The 14980-nt window shown below is 34.1% G+C and overlaps 1 protein-coding gene across 2 annotated transcripts in view; it reads right to left on the reverse strand.

Annotated features, from left to right (window-relative positions):
- The window catches only part of LOC118282285 (uncharacterized), a 108127-nt gene extending 94689 nt beyond the window's left edge, over positions 1–13438 (reverse strand). For both annotated transcript variants that reach the window (XM_035603281.2, XM_035603280.2), the window contains exon 1: positions 13232–13438. The gene's annotated coding sequence lies outside the window, so the exon portion shown is untranslated. The remainder of the gene's footprint in view (positions 1–13231) is intronic.
- Positions 13439–14980: the final 1542 nt, after the last annotated feature.

Here is a 14980-nt window from a genome sequence, read left to right on the forward strand (position 1 = left end):
CAAATTCACATATTTTAAAGAGATTAATTTCTATCGGTTTCGAATCTACAGTCCCATATATAGCGCAAATCTTTTTTGTCCGATGATTCGATTCCAGGAAGCTAGTCCAATTGGTTTCGATGGACAACGTGTGTCATATTTGTAAAACCTTTTAATTTACCATTTCCATTTTGTTTCGTGAAAAAAAGTAATTCTGTCTTTCGTATTACATGGGTTTGAAGTTTTTATTAAAACAAAAGTTTCCTAACATTTCTTAAATGTTGTTAAAGTGGTACCGAGACTAAGTTCCAACATTGTTCCAGATACTTTGTTCGAGATTTGAAAAAATTAAAAATGTTAACGCTGTCTAAGTAAAAATCTTCATTTAAAATGAACATAAAATATCTTATCGTGAAATGTCTACAATACTCCAAGACATCTTCTTACGCAACAAATAATAAACTTCAACACAAACTGTTATAACAGCAAATAATATGTAGGAAAATCCGAGTACGTTCCTAAATGTGCCGATGAACAGATTTGAAATAGAATTCTGGAAATTTCTAGACTCCAACTATTTCGAGACGAAGTGAAAACTCAGTTCGATGCATTCGAAATCGTCCAATCAAGTTCGGCTTATGGTGCGAGTTGAATGTGGCTCGCAGGCCTGAACACAGACTTATGCAGCCGCTAGAAAAACTTTCACATCGCCGAGATTTTATTATTCCACATTTGAATAGATTGATGCCACATTATATGTGATTAGGCATGTGAAAAGGGGCGCAGGGATCTTCTAGGCTTTTATCACACCTGACATCTTTTTCCATTTTACCTATGTCATATCATTTGAATGTAATTCGAGGAGAAGTTCACAGCGAATCTAATATACGTGGGTGGAATATTTTTGTTGAATGGATTTGTCACGTTTTAATGGTCTGATGAGTTCTTTTATGTTTACAGTACATATATATGTGTGAATACATGAATGAATTTGCTTTTAAATACCATATTTTAATTAAAATGAATTCAGTTGTGTACACTGTTACAATAACTTTTGTATCTCTGTAATAAATGATCTTACTACTCATTATTCTAGCTGAAAATCTAGACCGAATGGTTTTTATAATAACTGTGGATTAGTCCCGACAGCAACTAATAAAGTATAATGGATAGTTATCATTAACAGCAAAATCTCTTTCTTATCTTTAGTACAATACACAAGCCATTAATCGATTGATCCACACGCAACTCGACATAATAGAATACTACGCTTTTGTTTTTCAGCCCACCAAATTAATATAATAATCATCATTCCTGATATACCACACGCCACACAAAATATAGATTAGATGCAACAATTTATTTTACGTTACTCTAACAATGGCCACAAATCCGTCCCGATTTGAGATCAAAGAACGAAAACATTTTTGGTTCAATGGTGAAATTTGTCTTTCAAGGAAAAGATGAGTGAAGAAAAATATTTAAGTATTCTACTTATTTCCATTTTTCTTTGTCCACCTTTTGGTACAAGAAAGCTAATCTTATTAATCTAAATACTTTTTCAATTGTTAATACTTATTTCAATGAGAGAAAATTGCCAATTTTATCGTGTTAGGAGATAATGTTCAGTGGTGTACATATATTAAAGATATATCTTTTCAATATTGGCTGACAATAGATTTAACTACGTTTCAAGGAAATTATAACGCACTAGTCACTAGTGAACTAGTAAGGACTAGTCCATGAAACTTCTGAGCAATCAACTACCAACTTGGGCATTGTTGCACAGATTCAACTCAATTAATTATGGTTGCATCGGGTTTAGAACAATCCTCATGTCGTACTAAGTTACTACAAATAGAGAGTACTACATGCTAATCCAATTTAGTGCCTAGTATTAATCCAGTCTTAATTTACTTCTTAAATGGTATCCCGCCGATCATCGACTCATGTATACATTATACACTGATACCTAGCAATAAAACGGCATTAGCTATATATAAAAAAAAACATCTTACTCCCGAAAACGATTCAAATTCGTATTTATTTAAGTTCGAAAAACCTTGACGTATAAACCAGAAGAGCGCATAAACTGCAAAAGCGTCACAATATAACATACTTAACCGTGTTTCACAAATGTAATGTAATTGAATGTCCACAACTTTATCACCGTCGACGCGTTTAAAAAAACTCATTTATAAGAAAGAAAAAGATGTAACACAACCAGATAAGAATCGAAGCGAAGAATTACATTTTGCTTTTTGTTACGGAACTGTTTTCGTTCGTCCCCTCGAAAAATGTGTCCGACCCATTTGTTTTATAGCTTTATACCTAAGTCCGATGTTCGTATCATACATTAACATTGAATTAAGCCAGTAGGCCACAGTAAGAGGTCTTTGTTAAAGATCTTGGGTCAGAGGGTGAAGCACCTTTAATAAAAATGTCGCGCCGCAATTTTTTACGTTTTAATAAGTTCATGAAGGCTTATTCCATACTCGAGCACTGTTACTGTAGAGGCTTAATTCGGTACATGTATGTTAAATGTTTATTTCCCTACCTGTTACTCGCCATTCTTCATTTTAACGCGCAAATTATTTTTTATGTTTAATTTAATTCGTTGCGTTCGAATTGTTATTTTTGTTACAAATACAAAAACACTTTGACTTTGACTTTGACTTTGAGTATTAAGCCAGTCTTGTTATACTGATGATGCATAAAAAAGTCTATAATATGATGATGATGACATCATAATTATATTATCTTATACTCTTTTATACATATAAAAGAAAAAAGCTTAGAAAATATAAATAATTCAATCACAGGAATGGATCACAAAGGACACTTTTCAGTTACGAAATATAAAAAAACCTGACCAATAAATATTCCCTAATGTGTTAATTTAAAACCACAGCTCAGCACAGACTAGACATAAATAAAAGTATAATCTGTAATTAACAACGCGAAACGATGTTAATTCTCTCGGCCTGTGTTAATGGCGGCTATCTGAAATTGGATTTATGAAAGGTTTCTCTATTGAAAACCACGTTGCCATCTAGCCATCGATATGCACTAGATAATTTACCTTATTAATAGAGCATAGAAAATGACTGCAGCTGTTTTTTGCTGAAATGCCAGTAATGAGTTGTTCGAAAAAGTTATTTAAGTTAATTATAATGAGGTGAAAATTCAATGTTATCTGTTATCCCTACTGTCTAAGTTTGTAGTACATATGTAGATATACCTTGTATCTATGCTACCCAAGGTATGCATTATATCTATGCCACATACCATACCTTATATTTATATCTATGTTACACAATAATGTAAATTTTAAAAATATAATAACAATGCAACAGTGACTAAACCGATTCGGAAAACTAACTGTAATCTAGTCATCGATTAACTATTCAATTTTATTGCTTTTTGATTGATTCCGGATAAAAATATAACTATAGTAAACATGTTCCGAAATATTGGTATGAGCCTACACACGCGTGAATAAACAGGAATTTCATTTCCGCGCATTTTGTAATCTACCAGATTGGTGACCAATTGAGCAAACTATAAACCACTGAAATATTTCCATTCCAACGGTTAAATACCGTTTAAAATACCAATATACCTACGCAAATATATATTAAACAAACACTACGAAACTATAAATATGTAATCCCTTTTTTCATCAATCTGTGCTTCTGTCACTCTTATGCATAATAAAATAAGAGTGTTTTTTCCTTAACAGAACATTGTCCTCAAATTGCATCAATTATTCATCAACGTTCTAATGTTTGGGATCTGTTTATACAGGAATGTTAGCCGAAGAGAATAATTAGGATTCCGATGTTGTTGCTATATAACTTAATAAACAATAAGGCCCACTTTGAGAAACCTCTGGGATTACGATTTGTAATATCCAATTAACAAGTTTGACTCGGAACAAATACGTATTTTGTCACAATACTACTTACAAAGTTTGTAGCATTGTTTGACTACCAATTACCTAATAAAACGCGAAACTTCATGAAAAAACTACATTTTCCTAATTCAAGTCTGATATAACTTTCCACCTCAAGAACAGAGGTTTCTTAGATAAAATATATCTACCCACCCAACTTTCAACCTTTATCAGCCCATGCAAGCACCACCATATATAACAAAACTTATAATATAACTATACAAAAGAAATGATCATAGAACACTTCCACATCACTAGAAACCCCTCTATAAGTGGGGTGTCCAGGAGACTGGCACCCAATATCCAATTTGCCACCTGAAGGCTTGAATGGCATTACCAATTGTTTACCCAAATAACAAAGCCAACCCTCTGATCACGCGGAATTGCGACCTTGGAGAAAGGGGCCCAGTCCATTAAGAAAGGAATTTTGAAAGTCAGTCTTTGGGCGAGTCTAAGTTCACAAGAATCTAGTGGAAAGACTTTAAAGATACATATATTTAATTAATGATCAGCTTGTATTGTTCGTATATACGTACGATACGATATAAAAAGGATAATATTTTAAGTACACGATTCAATGATTATTCTATAGAAGAGATTTCTAATAAAAGCCTTCAAAAATATTCCTGGCATATAAGTAGCGCTACCGCTCTAATAATACAAAACCAATAATATCAAAATCATTGTAATACATTCTGTTACGAGCTGATTAGCACCAAATTACAGTTAATGTATTTCTAGACACAAATATTCACATTGACTCAACAGTATCCACGGCCATACCGGCTAATTATTTCAAATTAATGTTTCAATATTTAAATGGTTCAATAATAACACCCGATAATTGAGTTACAATTTTCATTTGAAGAGCAATCAATGTTGAGTACATCAGAAATCAATTAACTCGACAGATTTGATGAATAAAATATAATAATGATATTATCGGCGAAATATTACTGTCATTTTTAAAATAGCAGGTGCCTGACAGCCATATTCCTTAATATCCACTCCGTTGTTACATTTCTTCGACTTATTTCGGACACTCTTCGAGCAATAATTTAGCTGAAGAACCTTTTATTTTGTTATGGCACTTAACATTTCATTCTTGACAACAACAATCTCCATTTGATTGTCCATTTTGCTTTTATTTTATTTTTATTGCCTCTTATATAGATATTGTGAAGCGAAAAATTTCCGTAGTCGATATTATTAGATAGGATTCTATTGAAACGAAGAAGATTTCATAAAAACTGTTATTCGACATGATAAAAATGTGGGGAAAATAGTGTTTTACCTGAACACTGGTTGTAATAAATACAACTAGAACTTCAATAAATCAACCTACTTTTACAATTAGTATTTAGGAATTTGGTACCTAACTATGTTAAGATATTCACTTACTCGTGGCAATGTTCTGTACAGGTAATAGTTTATAGGACACCTGATAACTACAGACGTGGGTGCCTAAACGCTTGTACTCGTTACCGGAATGCGAAGTTAGCATGCCAAATGATCCTAGAACACCGGTGCGTACCTGTTAAGCCAGTGACAATTAGTCGCAACTGTTCCAACGATGTAGCTCATGTAGTAGGTTACAAATCGAGTGCCATTGTGCACGACGTTAACGTTTAGTTTAGTACTCCAATACCTATCAATACACTATAAAATATAGTTTTATACGGCAATATTGTAAGATAAACTGTATCGCTCGAAATATCTACATGATGTGGTCGCAATAAATCTGTGGTGTTGTTATTAGTACATTATATTTCCTTATTATGTATATTGTCCAGAGATTAGATAAGACAAGATGTAAAATTTTTATTAAGAGCATATTTTTCAGAAAATCTTTTGGACAGACATAGTATGTGTAAAAAAATGTCGTCGATACAAGATTTATACTGAAAAAATGACCAAAAGTAATATTATTTATAGCTAAAAACATCTTTTTAACTTATGTAGTTGTTAAAATATCTATGTCATTAACAAACTGATTAACTGTCCCACGTCCATAATACAATTAATAAATTAAACCCTTCCATACAGAGTGACCTGCCCTGAATTTTTAAACGGGAATTAACACTCCGTATTTTACGCTTCAATCCCGTTAACCTTTCAGAAAAAAAAAATTCGCCTCCAGTAAGTGAAGGTAGTAATTTCATTCCCAGCTTGGCTGTTAAGAAAAAGAAATAAGTGAAAGTTTATAAAGTTATTTGTAAATAAAATTTCATTCGTCTACGTTCTTAAAGTCCACACAGCGACTACAGTGTACTATAGTAAATAATATGTTATGTACACCAACACGTACATAACTGCGCAAGTCGAGCGAAAATACGAAAACTTTCGTAGGGCGCGTTACTAAGCGCCTGAAGCTTTTAACTTATATCGACCTACGTCACTCTACTGCTCAAGTATTTGTTAACAAAGTACGCTTTCGTTTTAAAATTAAGCGCCTTAAATTACTTTTGCAGTGTATTTTTAATTTTAATTATCTACTTAGCTTTTGTGAAGTCTTTGTGGCGCTCCACGCAAAACCAACAAACAGTTCATTTTGTTTCAGATTGTCGGAGCTCATTTGACTAAACTAACATAACTAAAATACGAAGCATAATTACTTAAATACAAATTACGGTAACAAGGCTTTGTTTTAAACGCTCAGTTTTATAATGTTTATGCAGTCCCCCATCTAGAAACAAGACACGTAAGTAGAAACAATTTAAGCGAAGTGCCGGTAACTGGGATGAAGACATTAATTAAGCAGCGAGGCCACGAGGGAATTTTGTAGCGCTCGCATGCAGAGTGCATTCATTGCAACGCAGGTGGTCTCTAACGGTGAGTAGTTACTGCTAACTACCCTTCAACGGGTGGAAATCTTAACAGAACCACTTGCCGAGACGTCTCGCTTTCACGGCTCCAACAAAACGGGCTATTTGCACACAAACACCGACCACACATAACTTGGCAGATACACATAAATTCACCTACTTTGGACTTGGTCAACGAGACTTCTTGTTGCCAACTACACACATACTCGTTATTACCTGGTCTCACTTAGTAATTTATTTCTTAGCCGTTACTCTCTCCTCTTCCTGAAGGGTTACCCCAAATGGAAATTTTATTATGTTATATTTTATTAGGTACATGCTGGATTTCGAACAGCAATAACAGCCAATTTGTCTCGTGTAAAAAACTATCAGTCTCCACTATTCTCATAGATATAAAGTGTCAAACACTTTCTGACTTCATAAATTATAATAATATTTCGTATTTCTCTACAACTCTAAGCACTTACTCATCTACAGGATCTGAGAGTATTTTAATTTCTCCGAAAGTTTTCCTTCTCCAAATTAATGAAAAAATATCTCCAGGCTGGACGACTGTCTGCGTTAATTCTTGAAAGTATTTTCCTTATACAAAAGAGTTTTAATATTTAATTAGTTTCGTTTTATTTTCTGTCGCTTTTATCTCATTGCTATTGACACGGGGTGTTAGTAAATGAGAGTCATGTTGTTACACTAGGCTGGAACTATAATCATTAATATTCATTCACAGAACGGCCTGTTTCAGACGTCTAGCTAGCATTGTTCGCAGAGTATAAATGAAATGAGATAATGACCGCGAGTGCCGTTACAAACGATCCCTTCTACGCCGGGTGTCACGGACTTTGACTAAAATATGACCCTGCGGGGCGCACTGCCTGGATAAATAATACGGTATTAAGAGCTCCGAAAATATCAAACAATATTAGGAAAATTCAGCCGGCATTTTCTGTCGTGGTTTATATTTCATCTAAGTTGTTGAAAGGTATTATTTACTTATTCGTTTTAAATGTAGCAAAGTAAGCTTATTATTTTGTAATCGATAAAGTATCGGACGTCTTTTTAAAAGAATTTTATTATTGTATCGGTAGCGAATATTATACAAAGCAGATTCAAGATAAATTCTAAAGTCTCGTAATAAGTCACTGGAACCATAAATATTTCTATTTCCATTACAGGTGGACTTAATTGGATCGCAAGTTCCGCGTCCAACAAATAAATCACAGCAATTGTAGATAAAAGGATGAGGACGACATTATGAAAGTTTACATCAGATTAAAGAAAACAGAACTGTGGAAATGATGTCAGAACGGAATTGCTTTGTTTCAACTCTATTCGCTCGGGACGAGGTAAACTACAACTAACCGCCTTTAGACCACTGAAATGTTAGCTGACAGTTAAAATAACTTCACAGAGACAAGACACCCTTCGTCAGAGACGTACGATTTTTCAATGCTTTTAACTAAAATCACAGACTGTGTCAACAATAAATTCAAATTACTACTTGTCTTATCAATATTCATAAAGTGCCTTTTTTAACTCGTTAGATATTCCGCGAAAGTCAAAATAGAAAAGAAATCCTAATTTCCATCAATAACCATATTGGAGCACTTCGGTCGGCATTAGATTTAACCGCATATTATGCATGAGAATCATTCATAGTGCACACTTGAACCGATAGAACTCTGCTATGAATTCTTTTATGTAAATAGTTAGTATCGGAAATCATATACGCTTCAGCCGGTTGCCGGTAGCCGTATATTTTTTTGGAAAATATAATCCTAACTTCGGAAAATGTAACATCATTTTTCAGGACGTCATGATATCAGAATACTCGTCAAAAGATTTTTGATGAGCATTTTCGATTCCTATGTACAAAAATCGCTTCTTCTAAGCCATTTCACTCTTGACAAAGTGATCGTGGTCGTCAATCAGAAACAGTTTGAGTGAGACATTCTGATATACAATGCCATTATTTCCTTTCTAGTATACTCAAGGACCGAAATGATTTTGTCATCTAAAAAACTTTTACATGATATTTATTATTAAATTACTTAATTACAAAAATCGCGTCATACTTCAGTGTTGCAGACTCACGCTTGAAGTGTATTACATACATAGGGGTATTTCCCAGAACAATATGAAAGGCTTTTGTTAGTGTAGGTACTCAGAAACAGGCATTAATAGGTACCGCAGTTGTAGGATACTACGTACTAGCAGGTGGTTGACCGGATTGTCCGTTCACGTACTACCTGTAGGTACACTCTACAGGAGCGTTTCCAATAAATACACTAAACTTTTCCAAGTGGTTGAAATGTTTGTAGCTTTTTTTTATTTAAAATGTTTAGCTTAAAGAGAGTCAAATTTCTATACTAACAACAAAATGCTATTTTGGTGTTTTTATTCAGAAAAAATACTTTTTTATCTCCAAAAAATATTATTGATCATATCTTTTTTAAATTTAGGACAGTATCTAAGGAGGTTCAACATTCAGGGTATCTTCCTTGTAGGGATTATTAAAAGTGGTTTTATATCTATAAACGCAATTAGCAGTCAAGCCTCCACGGAGCTTACCGCTCCTGCCGGCTTTTTGTTACTTTGCTTTTTGAAGCTTCTATCACAAAGACCTAATTTACATTTGATTTTTTGGGGGGATCAACTGTATAAGTAAGTAATTTTGTGCTATTGACATATTTCTTTAAGAAAAAATAATTGTTAAATGACAATAATCTTCTTAATAATTACAGAAATCGTACTTTATTTTCTCTTAGCTATGGTTTTAATTCTATGAATGCATTTAGTTAGACAAAATAACAATGATAGTGAAGAAAACATGACACAAATTAGCCACAATAACACAAAAAAAAATCGATAAATAACTCACAGAAAAGTAGCTATGTAACATGACATTATAATAAGAAAGAAGGAAAATTATTAGGAAGTCGACGGACGTATAAAATGGAATACGAGAGAATGGAATGAATCAAGACATCCACGGAACAGTGCCAAAAAAGTTGAACAACTGCAAAAACGTAACCAACAAATATTAATGTCAAAAGTTTTACAGAAAACCCATCACAATGAGAGCCGTGGTAGCGTTCTCCTTAATTAGATACCAGGTATGCCAGCCAAGATGATTTGTGAAGGTCACAGATGAAATGTATGACATAGAAACGCTTTCTATGCATTCATCCTCCAAAACATAATATTGATTTAACTCACATATGTACCGATTTCGCCTTGACTCGTGATTTCAAGAAATGTACCCAAAGCCTTTGCATCGCTTCTATCGCTAATTCAGCAAGAAGTGTCTAAGCCAATAGACTATCTGCAATTAGTGTGAAAGCTTGAGATAGCTACTGATACTAATACTCGCTACTAATGCACTCTGATAACAACAATTGATTAATACCAAATGAATAGTGTGAATGTACAGCAATGTAAGTGTAAAATTAATTAAAACTTACTTACAACAAATTGCAGCAGAACTACCTTATGAACAAAAAGCAGCAGTTGAAAATAACACACTTGCAAGAAACTTTATTATTGTCCCGCCTTCCCGGTAGAATTATGACACTATTCAAGCACTGCTATTATTATATATCACTGTGAAAGCCTTTTAAGAGTAACTATGAAATTGTTTACAGCCCCTATTAGTACAAACATAAAACAGTATAATAAAAATGAAGAGAAGTATGACGTGAATTTTTTGACGAGCGTAAGTGAAATTCCATACTGAAAGAAAGGAAGGTACACTGATACGGGTGAGAAGTGTCGGGTGGAAACTCACGAAATAGGGGGAGCAAACATAGGCAAGAATGGATATGTAAGCGGCCTTGGTACACAAATACGATTCAGTCAAGTATACATTTGGTCAGTGTGTTTGTCCGTAACGTAACGCGTGAGTGGGGTTTGTTTAAATAACGGCCAGACGTGTTTCCGAATTGACCCTAATGGTGAATAATACCCAGCGCTAAAAACGAGATCAATAAAAGTCTTACCAATTATGTATTGTGTAGCGAGAATAATTTATTTACTAGGCAATACAATAAATATGTACTAAGCAAAAACGAACTACGAATAATTTACCTATACTTGCTGAACATTTCATATTATTTTTCAACTTGCCTTTTGTCAGTCGCTAATTACGAAAGCAGTATTCTTTGTCTTCTTTTAATAATCTCTTCACAAAGCAAAGATTACAAGAACAACCCAACGTTGCGTGAGGGGAACGAAAAAAATACGGATCTTATTTGAATAGTATCCGTTGTCGTCGAAAGAATAAACACAGCCATGAAGGTTCACAAATAGTTTTTATGTTTGAATAAAAGAGTTCCATTGTTATAAAATGAAACAAGCGTCGCAGAAGATTCGTATGAATTCTCTTAATAAATGAAAATACATACCCATGCCTTAATTACTTACTGTCATTAACACATCTCTCAGAATTTCAAGCCTACTCAAAATGTGAAATGGATACAGCAATTTAATAGACTCAGTCCATTTAAAAGATATTAATTAACTTGTTAATTTGTAAGCAAACGTGTCATTCTATACAGACGATTCCACGTCGCCGACATTACTGCCGAGGATGTCAAATAAAATTATCTTGATACGGCAACCGTCAACGTGAAATGACAAGTACCTCGAGGGTCTAATAGTCGCTTCCCGTAATAAAAATTTAAGCATGCGAGTATTGAGTATCGTAAATTCGATTTCTTTCATAATACAATAAGAGAAACCATTTTCCTCGTTCATTTTCTTTGACTCTGAAATACTTGTATATCTATTAGGGTCGATTGTCATCAAGGTGCCTTTCTAAATTGAAACGCCTCATTTGACAATCACAAAAAGAAATAATTTTTAGAAATTACGTGGAAAGAAAATTCAGATGTGAAGAATAGGGTCGAGAGAATGTGAATGAGGATCTCTGATGAAAGTAAAAGCGTGGTCAGGCGAAAGTGAATTTGTATCCAAAATAACTTTGTTTGATGACAGAGACATCAAACATCATCGATAGAGAGGTAACAGCATGTATCTAAACGTATCTTTGTAAAATGTAATTTATTGTCACTATCGATCTCTTCACTAAACCTCTAAACACGAGACAAGTAAATTATTACTCACATCACTATTTGACTAGTTGTACATTTTTATAAGTACATAAGAATCATAAGATGGCAGCAGTTGAACTAAAACCGCTCTGTATATAAAATCATTAATGGCAGGTATAATACGGACAGTAGTAATAAAATCGTTTTCAACCGTAACGATCCCCTGGCTATTTACGCTGATGTGAGTACACACCCATTCGATTTAAATTTATTTCACCAATTCTGATAAAATTTAAAAGTGAGGATAAAAATTGAGGCTAATATTTCATATTAAAAAAAAACTAACTACACGATGCGAGCGTTTCTTTCCACAGTGAACTAAAAGCCACAGACATTATATACCTACGCCATCTTGAAATAAATGTCAAAAATACAATTCGCCCGTTAAATATTTCAAATATATATTTCACGGAATTAAAAATATTCTTGGAAAAAATATTCGCTTTGTCATTAAATCAAGTATTATTGTAGATATTATCAGTCTTTAATTTAATTCCAAATCCTCGCCATAGGCTGGAGCCACGTTTCCAAACTTGTACATTCCAATACATGATATCAGCAAGTTTCACAATAATACGGATCCCAATCAAACCCTAAATCACCCCTTGAATATCTATCACCAAAAACCAATAGAGATTATCTCACAAACCGCGCACGTATTAAGCCAGAATGAAATCAAAATGGCACTCGGCATTACTATCTTAGTCTTTGTACTTGTTACGAACCATTATCTCTAATGGTTTAACTTACCCTCATACAATTCTACTGTTATCCGCTAATAGGAGTCCCAGATTTTGGCACCGAACACATTCACGGCGGGAATCCAATACAACTTCCATTCTAACACATACATATACACCAAAACTTGAAAAACGAATCGAATGAAAGAATTGCCAGTATTTAAGCTGTCCGTTTTGCAAATGACGTCACCCCTCAAGTTTTATAAACGTTATTTTCGGTTAGTACCTAATATCGCGTATGTTGACAAGATCAGCGCTAGGGTCGCGGATTTGATCTCAGCGCAGCCGGTTACGCAACCGCCGCACTTCATGCACTTGACTTCAGTACCCAATAACGTTTGTTTATCCAATTTACGCAGTTTATTGCTCAGATACAATGTGTGAGCAAATATTCCAGACAAATATTTGGACTTGCCGCCGCGCTTTCAATGAAGATTCTAGTCGTATGTCGAGACATTTTTATCTGCGTAATTTAAATTTTTGTGTGAATTCGTACTGTAGAATATTATTTCATTTTATTTTTTAATTTAAAATATTATTAACATATAATTTACATTAGCTGTATTTTTTTAATATTAAAAATAATTAATAAGAAATATTTCTTAACAACTAAATATAACTTACCTGAACTTTTAACATCCGAACTTGTTAACAAAACACAGAAGTAGCGAAAATGTCACTGAAAAATAATTTAAGTTCAAGTCCGATAAAATCCCTCACGCACTTTTAACGGAAAGTTTATTTTATTGCATCGGCGCGGGTAGGCGAAAGTTGTGGTGGGCGGACGAGCGGGTGCAGGTGTCGCACGCCGCCCGAGAAGTGGCGGGCGAGGGTGTGGGCGGGGCGCGAGGTCGCGGGGGGGAGCGCCGGGACGCCTGCGCCGTCGGACGTCCGCGCCCGGACGCTGACGTCACGCGCGATCCGCCACACTGCCGCCCGACAGAGCTCAGCCCCGACACCCCCGTTTCGCACGCTCAGCTCCGCTCCGGAGCCCACACTACCCACTACCCGCTCCCGTCACTCAACACTTCTGTCAAACAACTCATGTACTACTACATTCTAATCAATAGATTACATGACACTGTAAACACGCTGAAAGTAAAATGATCTTAAGCAGTCATTTTCGTTCTTGTCACGTCCTTTACAAAAATTAATATGGAAAACGAAACTTAATAAATATTATCATAAAGTTTCTGAAACCTAATATAAGTTAATGGAAAATTAAAACAGAACTTAAAACTGGCAGTAGTAAAAAATATATAAAACTTGAACCATTAGTTTTATATCCTTTTCATTTGCTTAGCAACGGAAAACGACTTTATTTTCTCAACGATGCGATGCTACGAGTATGAACACATGCCTCCGCTTATCAACATTAAGGAATAAGGTTTTAATATTATCCATATTTCAATTACCTAACATTCAATTATAGTTAATTGCCCTTTATAGTCTAGCAAAATTCTTTTTTATAGTTGGCCAGTATTTGATTAGTTAAAATCTCCATGGTTAGCCAAACTTTTTTATTGCTTTCATTTTCTACCCAAGTACGGCAAAGGAACAAAGTCGTAAAGCAGTCTGTGCCCGTTAGATACTGAAATTAAATATAAATAATCCTCCGGTTTTTGGTCAGAAAGAAAGAAGGTTAATTAATTCGTTATTAAAACGTGCTTCCCAGTATCTTGTTTAATATAAAATAATACTTTGTTTTTGGGGCTTACTGAATTCTTAAAACTATGCTGAAAGTTTAAATTAATTATTTGGCAGACCTTGGCTTATTAGTCGAAGTTTTTGTAAGAAGTAATAACACTATTTACATTCACAAAGTTAAGTAGCTCAAACAAATAGGAAATAGTACCATAACTAAACTTGCATAATTATTAGTTACCTACGATAACGATTTGTAAAGGTATCACAACAAGCAAAAAGACTGAAGTCAACCAAATAACACATCCATTAACAAAATTAAATTGCCTCTACAATTCACAGGAAAGCACAAACGAAGTGTTTATTATTTCTCTAATAGCTCCCATTAAGTCTCTATAGGTTTGTACAAAAGAATCTTTCAAAACATTTTTATCGCGAAAATTACGGAAGAAATCTTAAAAATACCAAAGTTCCGCCATTTCGCGATGTGACATGAAGAAGGTTGATGTTATAGATACACACGATTTAGCACTACTAACTACTTTTAATCAAATTAATTTTGTTTATTAGGTATTAAAATGCTTTAGAACCAAATATTTTCATTGCTTACATAATGACAATATTTTGTAAAGAACCCAGAAAATTATGATTGGCCACTTGGAAAACAAGAAATCATGATCGTTCATTACTCTAGAAATTACAACAATAAAGATTTATTCTCTTGTCGAA

This window comes from Spodoptera frugiperda, chromosome 20 (genome assembly GCF_023101765.2).
Source record: "Spodoptera frugiperda isolate SF20-4 chromosome 20, AGI-APGP_CSIRO_Sfru_2.0, whole genome shotgun sequence".
NCBI classification, from domain to species: domain Eukaryota; kingdom Metazoa; phylum Arthropoda; class Insecta; order Lepidoptera; family Noctuidae; genus Spodoptera; species Spodoptera frugiperda.